The sequence below is a fragment of the Habropoda laboriosa genome, unplaced genomic scaffold (genome assembly GCF_001263275.1).
Source record: "Habropoda laboriosa isolate 0110345459 unplaced genomic scaffold, ASM126327v1 scaffold42, whole genome shotgun sequence".
Taxonomy (NCBI): domain Eukaryota; kingdom Metazoa; phylum Arthropoda; class Insecta; order Hymenoptera; family Apidae; genus Habropoda; species Habropoda laboriosa.
In genome coordinates this window covers 816,017-828,211 of record NW_017100181.1, presented here as the reverse complement: position 1 = coordinate 828,211, position 12,195 = coordinate 816,017, and the positions used below count along the sequence as shown (strand labels likewise).

The 12,195-nt window shown below is 34.6% G+C and overlaps 2 protein-coding genes across 2 annotated transcripts in view; both read right to left on the bottom strand.

Annotated features, from left to right (window-relative positions):
* The window catches only part of LOC108579107 (neurocalcin homolog), a 231,638-nt gene that overhangs the window by 130,458 nt on the left and 88,985 nt on the right, over positions 1-12,195 (bottom strand). The gene's annotated exons all lie outside the window — the stretch shown is intronic.
* The window catches only part of LOC108579108 (neuronal calcium sensor 2), a 208,082-nt gene that overhangs the window by 107,483 nt on the left and 88,404 nt on the right, over positions 1-12,195 (bottom strand). The window lies entirely within an intron of this gene.

Genomic DNA, 12,195 nt, shown 5'->3' with positions numbered 1-12,195 from the left:
ATACTATTTTCATATAAATTATTTATAATTCCCATTTTTCCCGACATCTCATCCTAACTTTGATAAAATACCACTGGAACATGTAATCCACCGTCAAGGAAACACGTGAAGTTTCACGAGGGTTGTAAAAGGTGTTAAACAGGAAATAAACTAGCTACTGGGAGCTCTAACCCGAAAAATATGCGCGAGCCAGCGATAAGAGGTGAAATTAATTACATTTCTGGAGTCACGCAAGTGCGTGCACGGCACGAACGAGAGGAACAGTCAAAGAACATTTCTGTTTTGATATTTTCGACACAATTTGCCAAACGATCTTTACACACGAACATTTATCCGGAATAACCTATATACAGTTACTCCCAAAAATATCCCGACACCAACAAAACAAGCATTAAACGCAGTAAAAATTTAAATATCAATAATATTTGAAATATTATTAGGTCGTTGCAGATAAAATGGCCGGAGATATCGATGAAACTTTCCACTTAATATTACCGTAATTTAGCTTTAATTCGTTTTTATTAATATTCCGTTTCAATGTCGAATTGTTCAGTTTTTGATATTTCAAGGGTTTTTAAATATTCCTGATGAATTTGTGGAATGTAAGGTGGTAAATCTATCATATCTTTATATTTTTCCCTTGTCATACAGAAATATGTAATTATTTCCTTTCTCACAAATTACTTACAGAGAAAAAATAACATACACCACTAACGAAATGAACGTGAAACTGTCATGAATCATTATGAAAGTGACACTTTTCTGTCATTGCTTACTTCACGGCCATTTAGCAAAAATTATTTTCCAATATTGAAGTAAAAAATCGATGTAACATAAAATAAGAGAAAAACTCGATTTTTCAAGTTCTTCTGACTTACACCATTTTTAAATCACCAGCATATACGTTTCAGACAATTATGTTCCTACCATGCTACATTTTTACACGAATACATTTACAAAACTGTAGAACGGGGGGTGAATGATAAGCGAGAACGGGAGTGAAGTGCTTTTTCCCAAGGTTGCACTCGAGTTTAATTATCGTGAAATCGATAAGGTAAGAAATGTCAACAGAAAACATAATGATTAGAAGAGTTACATTGTAAATGCATACGGAATAAACGAGGCATGGAAAACGAAGAATAATATAGGGTTGAAGTATTGTACAGTGTTAAAAATAATTCCATAGAAAACAATTAATTTTTCCAGGTAACACTTTGTCATACAGAAGCAGCGATTTTTCACTTTTCTTAATTTCACGGTACACACAAAGTAATTATTGAAATTCTACGGCACACCAAAAAATATATTTCTTCCCAGATCTGACAAAAAACAAAACAAATAACATTTTTTCCTGTTGTTTGTTTAACTTTTCCAACTTCTATTAAAAACTTTTGAACCTCTCGGGGTGTATCGGTTGAAAACCAGTGATACAGAAAATCGTGGAACTCGTTGTTTAAACATGAATTTTTGAATCAACGAATAAATTAGAACAATGGAACGAAATTTGAACAGTTCGATTACAGGGTGAACAGTTTAACGTACTTTCAACATTTTGTTTATGACTGGTTCGTTAACCGAAATAGAGAACAAACTCGAATGTTGATTTCGACAGTTTCAGCGAGAGTTGGAAGAAAGAAAAAAATACCAACTTGTTAGAAACTTAGCAAATCTTGCAACAAGTTATACAAACATGTTGTACAACAAGATTGTAAAACAATTTCATTCATAACACTGATTTTTTTAATTAACGCTTCGAATGCTCCGAAATTAGCAAAGAAAATTAATTGCACATTTATACAATTGTAATTACAAAATAATTATACAAAACTAATATACAATTATAATTGTGTATGTTCCTGTTCACTAATAGATTTCTATAATTGTACGTGCACAATTGTAATTATCGCACTTTTGTAAATATGTAAATAACAGAAAACGTTAAAAAATATTCTTCTTCAATATCAACGTCATTTGTATAAGAAAACGGCCGTTTCAGCGAAACAGAACGACAATTACACGCAGTTGAAATGTTTTAACAGTAATATCTCGTAGAATACAAATGAACGGTGGTGTGGTTGTACACAGTCACGTTTTCTGCCCCTGCAACTTCTCGTTCGCGGTATTATTCGAAAACCTAACAAACGTCACGGTATAAAACACTTTCTTCTTTCTTCTCGCAGCACGAGGTGAGCGTTTTTGCATGAATGGATGACCTGTTCAGGTCAAAAACGAATATTACGCACTAAATAATTTCGACGGACGCGCTTTTTTCTCTTTACCAAGTTACGAACGGTTCGCGACATGATTTTGTTAATACGCACTGGCGGACAACCGTGGTCTGGTTATATTCAGTTAGAACTAGATTAAGTTGCTGAATTATTACGACGAACAAATCGATACTTTCCACGCAAACGGACAAGTGTGACGGATCTGAAAATTCTTCGCAAAACGATGAATTCTTTCGAATTTTTGGTACAATCCAAACTTCATTTAACCCTCGTACGTCGCTCAGTTTCGCACCTTAACTCTTTGGGGCATAGTGGGGTGAAAAGTGTCCCAGGTTTTTAGTACTTACATTTGCACAGTGGACCACTGTGCGTCGCACAGTGTGTCAAAACTATGCTGAGACGTGTATAGATCATTCTAGATCATTTCTATGTGTACTATTTCCTTTGTGAATTCGAAATATTTCAAACAAAAATTGATCGAACTAAAGGAGATTCGGAAATTATATTATAAACATTTTGTTTACAATTATCGTTTCAATTTTACATTAATGTAAATTTAAAAATACAAAATATAAGTATAATAAAATAGATAATACAAATGCATCTGTATATTTAGCTAATTTGAGTAATTAAAGTTTTCAACTCGTAGCAATCACAGAAACGTCTAGGACTAAATCCTTTGCATCTGGAAGCTAAGTTTTACTGACAGTGAACCGTAAACCGTGCTCCTTTATCCTGTAGACTGCCCGCGGACGATCGGCGAGCTCGAAAATTAAATTACAAAAGGAAGTAGCAAAAAGTAGCACGAGAGTGTTACAGTACTCAAAGAACTGGACTCGAACTATATTGTTTCACTCTAAAAAAAAAAAAAAACTGAAATACACGCAAATCTTGGCTGTCTTTAAGCACATCTACTCTGAAGTGTCGTCAAATTTTTTAAATCTTTCTCGAAGTATATACCTTCCTCTACAAAATCCACGACACGTAAAATAATTTACTGCTAATATCATTTAAACGAAGGAGAAATATCAACCGCTAAATGGTATTCTTGAAGAAGATTTCAATGTAAATAGCACCCTATTCAAACAACTTTTATAGAAATAGATACTATTCTGGTTTTCGGGGTCACAAACATCAATACTTTTTCCTTTTTGTTTGCATTTTTGCTCTCCTTACAGCCTGAAGAATATGTATGTCAAAGGATTTTTCGAAACTGGATAAATTGTAGGAGCTATGAGGGTTTAAACGACTCAATATCGTGTCTGACACAAATCTTCGAAAATCTTTAAAGGCGGTTTCCTCCAAAACAAATTTTCTAACACTGTCCCATAATTTTATACCTGATACTTCCCTTTATACTGCATACTCAGAGCATCTATCGCTATCGTCCTTACCAAAATCAAGTTAATACTTTCAAAACTTCGCTTTTTTCTGTATCTAACACTTACGAAAACCGTAGGAGGAAACGTATTTTTGATTTTAATCGATCGTCATTTCGTAGAAAAATTTGTTAGCCTTATGATTATGGTTGTAGCGATAGCGACACTCTTAAGGATTAAGAAAACGCTTGGTTCAATTTTTTCTGATCAACAGGAAAGCCGCCACAGCCTTGGGAGAAGTCAGCAAGGATGTTCGCACCCCGCGGCATTTATCTCTGAATGTTGTAAACATTTCAATCCTTCGTTACTGATTTTACGTAGCCGAAAGATACATAAATACACATACAAAGCGCCAGCATTGTAACTTTTCATGTCGCCTAGAAAAAAAATCACGAATTCAAGTGAAAAATCAGTTGAAAAAATCTAAACCCAAATATCCTTCAAGGGTCCTTTTACAAATTTACGAACACAAAGAAACCGAAAATAAACGCTAGAGAACTACCAGCCGGGTGAAAATGACCCGTTAGCGACTTTTCAAAAGTGAATTCTTCCCGTAACTGAAACATGATTAAAAGATCAGATTCCTATAGATACAAATAAAAGTGTACATACAGAAAGTAAAGTCGCAGAGTTACAAACGACAATACACACTCACCACTATCGCACGTTCACCGTTTTTCTGGAAAATCGCTAATGTGTCATCTTTGACCAGTTGTATCGTAGCGTTAAGTAATAGAAAACGACGAAAATTTCTGCGCCGTGAGACAGGCGTTCCGACACACGGTGTGTCGTCGCCGCGAACAGATAACAGCTGTATAATCGCAGAACAAAGCAGTCTAATGCCGAGTACAATAGAACGGCGGTTACACGTATACCGCGTAAGAAGCGCTAATTACTTTTCGTAACACATGCTTGTTATGACGATTTACGTGTACGCGTGTACATGTACGTATAGATCACGGGAACCAGCAGCAAGCAGCGGGGTTCCCCGGCCTGCTGCTCAGGTAAAGCTAGGTTGCTGTGCTATCGATCTCCACCCACCTGGAGACCTCTCTTCTCTGCCTCTACTCCTACTCGATGGTTTACAGGATGAACGTTGGGCCTAGAAAAAGGATAAAGGGGGGCGCAGGCAGAGGTGGCAGGATATAAAGGGAGGGCAGAACAGAAGGGGTCTGCGAAGCAGAAAGATTGCGCGTATTATATTTACGGAGAGTGTGCTACATGCTTACGTACATCGGTCTGCAAAGGTTAGGAGGAAAAAAAAAACCTCGACACAATGAGCGTTTTCTCTGGAAAGTCGAGGAAAGTAACGCGCGCGTACAATGGCAAAAAAAAAAAAAAAACGGGGCGAAACGAAATGGCAAACTTCATGCCTAGCTTACTATCTCAACGAGAGCCGCCACTTCTCAGACTTTTTATCTCGCTCTGATCTTTACACCAATTTTCTCTTCCCGTGACCGTACTCTTTCTCCCTATGAGAAGCATGAAATTTTCTAACATCTCCTTCTACGTTTCACTCACCCGTGGATGGGAGAAACTGAGCAATTATCGGGAGTATTAACAGGTAGGATTGATCAATTCTTTTGCTGTGAAAGGTGACCTCTGTACGGATTGGATCATTCAGACTGAAACTTTCTTGAATCTTTAAATATCTGATAAGAATTAATCTTTACCAGAAAGAACAAAATTTGCACGGTTTCTTTAAGGGGGTATTATTCTAGTCTACAGTGCCATTTTTTAGTCCTTCTTAGGGATTTTTTTGTAAGGAAAGTATAAGTTTCTCAGTATCGGCATTTTGCATACATATTCATTCATGTTTTAAGAAAGTTCACAATTTTTTTCTAGTGAAAATAATCAAAACTGTCTGAATTATACATCATTGAGTGCGGTCCCTTTAAAAAAATGTGTCCTACTGGCTGACACGATTCCGCCCATTCTGTTTATGCAAAATGAAAAAACCAAAAGGATTCTTGATTAGTGCGAATGTGACTATGGTGTGAACCAGAATGAAAAAGAAATAGTGGAAATTTACAAAATGGCGGCAGTTTGAATTTTGACTATCGATTTCCTCCACCTTTTTTCGTCTCTCAGAGGCTCTAAAAATCAGAAAAATGTATATTTTGGCATAATTCTGGTTCAGGCGATAACAACACACTGCAAAATGAAAAAACCAAAAGGATTCTTGATTAGTGCGAATGTGACTATGGTGTGAACCAGAATGAAAAAGAAATAGTGGAAATTTACAAAATGGCGGCAGTTTGAATTTTGACTATCGATTTCCTCCACCTTTTTTCGTCTCTCAGAGGCTCTAAAAATCAGAAAAATGTATATTTTAGCATAATTCTGGTTCAGGCGATAACAGCACACCCACTGAAGGTGCATGTAAAATTTCGAGTCAATCGGAAAACTAGAACTTGAAATATCATCTCAGCCATTTAGAGAAACATGGTTTCGAGAAAAACGCGTTTAAAGTTTCTCATAGCAGTTACACGAGAATGGTATACTCACGACTACGGGCTACATGACGTCTTCTTCAATTTTACGAATTCGGAAAAATCCTTCGACAGTTATACTTCTGCAAATGTCTACTTTGAGAAAATGTAAAAAAGAAAAATCGATTTTATTGAAAAGTCTAGACTAGTCGAAACTAATTATATTTTTCACGCACACTTGAGGAATTTATAAATCAATTTGCTTCAAAAGTCAGAATTATTAGCTTTGCAGAGACACACTTGTAATATACCGTATTTCTGACATATTCTATTAGAATCTCAGGTAAAAGAGCGTGAAAGAAGTGAAATTGACTTGTACTATTGCAACCACAAGCAAAGGACAGCAATGTAGAATATAATTAGTGTACTCATCCTGTTTTGACCAAAAAACTTACACTCTTTTACCCGCCCATTAGAGATATGTATAATAGTAAGTGATTTTGATGATCATTTGTTATGCTTCTTCTGTTCTACATGCTCTTTTGTTTTTCATGATACAACCATCACGAGTTCAGTTCGAGTATTCTAAGGATTGGTGCAATACGTTATTCGTTACATTCGAAACAGCTTCGAAATATAATTTAATTTAACTTGTAATTCGACGAATAAGAAAATTTAGAGTACGGTGAAGATATTTCTGACGATGTGACTGATGTAGGAGAAGATTGAGTAACAGAAACAGAAGTAAACGAAGAAAGCTCAGATGCTGAAGAAAGTCCTTTAGATAAACGCATAGGAATTGAAGTTAATAATTCTGGATATTATGAATCAAGAGATAACTCTATATTATGGCGTGCTCATGCGATACCTCGAAGTTACCTAACGCGAACAGGAAACATTTGACGAAGACGAGAAATGCAGGCGGCAATATTTCGTGTAATTCCAATATAATATTAAGTACTAGGTCATCCCATAAGTTCGTGTCGAATTTTATAACTTAGATCAATATTTCCAACGAACCTTGAAATTTGATTTAAAACAAAAATGTAAGCGCCTTTTCATTCTATTTTCTTTTTTATGAGATCGTTATGCCATCGCTAGAGTATTTCCTTGGATTTTAATTCAAATATTTGTCTCTTTCGGCACGAACTTACGAGATGACCTGATACATTTATAAGTATAATAAATCATTGCAATATTGAGCCGTATTAATGAAATAAACTGAATTTCATGTTTTCATACTGGTATTATATTTTGTAAATACACGATATTGGGTCAATTTGACCAAAATTTACTTATTCGCGTAACTTTACAAACTCGGTACAAGGGTGAAGTTGCCAGTTATAAAGTTTAATAATTAACTATTACCGAAGGCTAATATTGAAATTTTGCGTAACACGGAAATGTATATACGAAATACTCAGAAAGATACCGTATTTATTCTCTGATCTGTTGTCATCAATTCCTACAGCATAAAGGTTGTTACAAAAAGAGGAAAATATTTTTAAGGAAGAATGGCTGGTAAAAAGTGAAAGAAAAAAGGAGAAGGTAATAACGATCGTAGAAAAATTTGTACGCAAACCTACTACATTGAATGTGCTATATTTTTCCCTTAGTTTGCTATATCCTCGAACGTGTATATAAAAATGGAAACAACGCTACCGTTCTACTTTCGAAAGTATTTCCTAAGAAAATAGGTCACAAAATAGGAGATAAAAGAAAGAGAATGTCAGGCTAAGGACCAACGATTAAAAACTTTCCGCTTAACATTTCTACCGACGTTACATCGCCAGTTACTACCCACTATTATCACTTGCTAGCATTTCACGCGTGATATCATCGAAGGCTACGATATTGGTCGACGAAATGAAATACAGATGCTAAACTGTTCTTTAACAGATACGAAACGAACGAAGTCAGGTTAATTGAGACGATATTTCACCCGATTAAGGGGTTACGCGTTAGCAGCGTATGCGAATCCACGGTGGATGCGCAAGAATAGCCATTGTGATCTTGCTGTATATGAGAGTTTCTCCCTCTTTTACGTTCGCTATTATGTGTATGTAGCGCGAAATGTGGGGAAGTAAAAAGGGCTATAATGGAAGCGTTTACGGTGAATGTAGTCGGTAAATATCTATATTATAAAACCTGTAAAACAAGCTAACGATCGCGTAATAAGATAAATTACCACCCTTAAGTACGCCGCTCGTTAAGAAAATTGCAACACCTAGAAATTGGGGTTGCACCAATCTGGAAATCTCGTATGTTTTTCGGGGGCTATTCTGAGGGGAAAAATGACCTTTTTAACGAAATTTTAACCTTCGTAACCCCTTAACATACAGCAACGCGTCAGATGTTGTGTCGAGAAAATTTGGGAATGTAGCTTGAATATCTTAGAATATGTTCCGATAAAAAAAAAGTTAACAAACGAAATGACATTATATTCAAAAAAATGTTTTTTTACACAGAGTAGCATTAAAAGCGATAACTTGAAGATATGTCTTTTCAAAGTAAAATTGTGGGTCAGAATAACCGAGGGTTAACCCTTTGAACTCCAAATTTTTTAAAAATTTTCTTTTCAATAACTCTATTATTTTTAGAATTTTATTTGAAATTCACCTCATAATTAGATGATAGGAAACAATTTAAACAATTTATTTTACTAATTATATTGAAAATAGCATTGAGTGTCATATATATGTGTACCTACTGCTCACCCAGGCAAGAAAAAAAATATTGCAAAATATAATACCTAATTAAACTGGCGATTTAAAAATTACTTCATTCATACCTGCGAATAAAACCGATGTCGAGTCACACTCGACGAAGGAGTCCAAAGGGTTAAGATGTTAAGATGAACAAAATTGATTTTTATTTACATATTTTCAGTGTTTGATATGTCATAGGTTTGATACGTTCTGCACGAAATTTCTTCTTCCAAAAAATAAAAAAATTACAAGGTACTTTGAAAGTACAGTAAATTCTCCACAAGTGTCAGTCCGCAAGGAATCTGAACCTGACACTTGTAGAGTCAGGGACTACGTATTCCAGCCTCGCGACCGCCTTTGTAGTTTGCCGAACGTAGCCAAGGACGGCGAATAAAAGATAAGCATGAAACGTGAGTAGAGGCAACCACGCGATTTAAATATCAACTTTTTTAATTTTACTGATGAAAATGACAAAACACGACATAATTTGAACAACATTTCCTTACTAACACGTTCACTGTCACGCCAGATTTACAGGTTGCTGTCAGGCGGCCACAAGAAAATACATTTTAAGTATAGGATTATAGTATTATGCTTTATAATTTCTTTTTTTCAATTGAAAATAATGTCTAGCTACCTTGACGTTCAAAATATTTAATTGACAGCATTTATTTTATTATAATTATTCTAAACATTTGAGGCACTCCAGTCACTGATGACCACCACCATGGCCATATCGAGGAAACAATCTAATGTTAATACTTATTGAGTGATTAATTTAATTTCATAATATATCGCTTTGGATGAATTACAAAAACAAATTGCTAAGAAATTACATTAAATACCTGTACACATTATCAGTCGAATGTAGAGGGAGAGCCACCGTTTGGTTGCCAATTGTTTATCACATAGAGTCGACCAACCTCCACGTAAAAAAAAAAATGTAGGGTCGATTCCACAACTGTCGGTAAAATGTAGGGTCGATTCGACAAGTGTCAGTAAAATGTAGGGTCAATGGCAGCAGAAAAGCTGCTAAACAATTAGAATTAAATGTAACGATAGAAATTATTGCAATTATGCGTAATGCAATTGAAAGAATCAAAAGAAAAAACGCGAATTCATATCTTCCTCGATTCTAGAATATAAGAAAATTTGAATAAAATACGCGACTAGAATTGGGGAGAAGCAGAAGTTAAACGCGAAAAAATATTCAATAATAAACGAACTAGGGATGAAGCTATTATTTCAATACGCGATGCACTGACTCTAGTATTTACTAAAATTCAAAAATTCTCGTATAAATCCCGAAAATAGATTCTTAATTACGGTAAACTACTGAGACGGTTTAATTAAGGGTGGGCATGGTGCTGCTTTAGTTTGAAATGATTTATAAACACATAATTAACAGAGGAAAAACCGTGAAACGGCAAAACGTCTACATTCTAATTGTTATAACATGTAAACAGAACTTTAAATTTAGTGTAAACAGAAAAAATATATAATACAATTTATTTCACGGTATTGCAACAAATAAACGTTGAATCAATATTTAATTCGTATAAAAACAATTATTTAACGTAATAATTTTACCTTCACTATGGCTATTCTTAATCTACGACCACAGGTCAACCTGATTTCTAATCCTTACGAACTTTAAATTCAGTCTAAACTGAGAAAATATATAATACAATTTATTTCACGGTATTGCAACAAACAAACGTTGAATAGATTCTTAATTCGTATAGAAACATTTATTTAAAATAATAATTTCACCTTCACTATGGCTATTTTAAATTTACGACCAAGGGTCAACCTGATTTTTAATCCTCCGAACTTGATTTCACAACGAGAAAGTAATAAGATCGTTGAAACGTACTTATTTGTCAAAGAAACTTGCAAAAATGTATAAATAATAATATGTAATGTTTTAACAAATTTTTGGAAGTATAAATTAATAATAAAATTGTGAAAATTAATAAATTATACGTTATTATAACATTAATAGAATTATGACTAAACCGAAGTTCGAAGTCGAGTATTTAAAGTCTGATATTACGTGCCTAGCGAGTGCCGGTAATTGTTAAAATTTGTTTAATAATTAGTAATAGAAATTCTAATTGATTCTAATGTATACAAGTGTTACAAGAAGGCTGAGTGTGTACAGGGTGGACATAGACTAGCTAGTAGCCCCCGACCACTCTATTCACATCTCAGAACCTTCAGGTCAAAATACGCCGCGAAGTGTCTAGGGCCCAGTATAAAGGGTAAATGATTTCGCGGGACATCGGCGGGTCCTTATATACCTGCGGTACCCTCTCCCCAAAGTCATTAGCAAAATCGTCGGTTAGGTCAGGCGGGAAATTTTCGCGGGAGATTTTCGCGGGAGATTTCCGATATCGTAACACGGTATAATTTATCAATTTTCACAATTTTATTAAAAATTTATACTTCCGACAATTTGTTATAACATTGCATATAACAATTTATACGTTTTTACAATATTCTTCAATGGAAACATAGGTTTTAGCGTTCTCGTTACTTACTCGTGGTTAAATTAATTTCGTAGGGATTAAAAATCAGGTTGACCTGTGGTCGTAGATTAAAAATAACCATAGTACAGCTAAATTTATCGTGTTAAATAATTCTTCTTACACGAATGAAAAATGTATTCAACGTTTGCTTGTTACAATACCATGAAATAAATTATTTGTGCAGTTCTGTGCATTTTCTGTGCAGTTCAACCTAATTTACTTAAATTTACATTGCGAGACAGTATACTGTAACAAGTAGTAACAAGCAAACGTTGAATAAATTCCTAATTCGTATTAAAAAAATTATTTAACACAATAATTTCAGCTTTATTATGATTATTCTTGATAAATGACCACAGGTCAACTTGATTTTTAATCGTTATAATCTTTAAATTCAGTGTGAATAGAGAAAATGTGTAATATAATTCATTTCACGATATTATAACAAACAAACGTTGAATACATTTTTGATTCGTAGGAAAAGAATTATTTAACACGATAATTTTAGCTGTACTATCACTATTTTTAATCTACGACCACAGGTCAACCTGATTTTTAATCCCTACGAAATTAATTTAACCACGAGTAAGTAACGAGAACGCTAAAACCTATGTTTCCATTGAAGAATATTGTAAAAACGTATAAATTGTTATATGCAATGTTATAACAAATTGTCGGAAGTATAAATTTATAACAAAATTGTGAAAATTGATAAATTATACCGTGTTACGATATCGGAAATCTCCCGCGAAAATCTCCCGCGAAAATTTCCCGCCTGACCTAACGGACGATTTTGCTAATGACTTTGGGGAGAGGGTACCGCAGGTATATAAGGACCCTCCGATGTCCCGCGAACTTATTCACCCTTTATACTGGGCCCTAGACACTTCGCGGCGTATTTTGACCTGAAGGTTCTG